Raw genomic sequence first — 1,333 nt, forward strand, 5'->3', positions numbered from 1 at the left:
ACGTCCTTGAAGAAAAGTAGTGTCATCTACGATTTTATGTGCCTTATGAACGGGTGCCACCACCGGGATGTCTCAGCACCTTCAACAGGGAGTAGGATTAGTCCATCGAGAGCAAAATCACCACAGATGGCCTGTCAGAGAAGAACTAACAGGTTTAAAAATTCGACACCAAGCAACAGCCCTATCCAGTCAGAAAGAGAGAGAGAGAGAGAGAGAGAGAGAGAGAGAGAGAGAGAGAGAGAGAGAGAGAGAGAGAGCTTTGTAGTAGGTCGCAGTAACAATACGAAGCCAATCAGAATTCATCACACCAGTTCATCTGCTAACTGCAATCCACCCGTTTGCTTTAATTACTTGTGTGCCCTGCATTTAATTAACTCGCATTAGAATACTGCCATAGACCGAGTCGATGTGTTTAAAGGAAATAATTCAACTACTATAACAAAAATTTTATATATGATTCTGATCAATATATGTTATGGGAAATTTGCAAAACATGTCTGTAAATTGTTATAATAATAATATATATTATATAAATAAAAGAATCAATAAATTTTCTCATATATGCTATATCCTCACTGCCATTAACTTAAAAACCAAAATGTTCATGTCACAGTTTCCTTATAATATTTCAAATTTTTCATCGCTTATTATCAACTATAGATATTTGGTATTCTTTTTTATTACCATTTCTATCTTTAAGTATGTTACATCTGCATTACAACAATCTTATTTGAACACCAAAATCAAGTCATTGAGAAATACTTATAAACCTTGATCATTAGCATTATAATATCTCTTTCAGGTTATAATAGCTTTTACCATTATCTCGTCACACTTCAATGAAGTAATTATTGTGGTCTGTTTTCCCACTGAAAGAGATGTCGCTAATGGCGCTAATGTCATTAGTTCCTTACAAGGGAAAATGAGGTTAACGTTATTCCTAATGTGTTACTTCAAAATTATGCAAGAAAATTAATAATAAAACATTAACTCATTGAATGTTAATTGTATCGTCGTTCCTTTTCGATAAAGAATTAGATGGAAGGATGAAAGAAACTTTACTTCGTGACGAACACTAGTGTTTCAAAGTGTATTCGATAGTTTTTGAATGGTCAAAATGTTACTTTTGAGGAATTAAAAAATTTTGGGGTTTGCTTTTTATCAGGGAACTTCTACAGTTATTTCATCAAGTATCGATACCTATTTATGTTTGTAGATGGGATACATAAGTTTTATTAATATTATCCACCGATGTTAATTATTTAGCTTCAATATTATTACCTGACTTATTTTGAAGAGTGAATCAATCTTTGAACTTTCCAGAGTTACTTTA

Source organism: Macrobrachium nipponense, chromosome 6 (assembly GCF_015104395.2).
Source record: "Macrobrachium nipponense isolate FS-2020 chromosome 6, ASM1510439v2, whole genome shotgun sequence".
NCBI classification, from domain to species: domain Eukaryota; kingdom Metazoa; phylum Arthropoda; class Malacostraca; order Decapoda; family Palaemonidae; genus Macrobrachium; species Macrobrachium nipponense.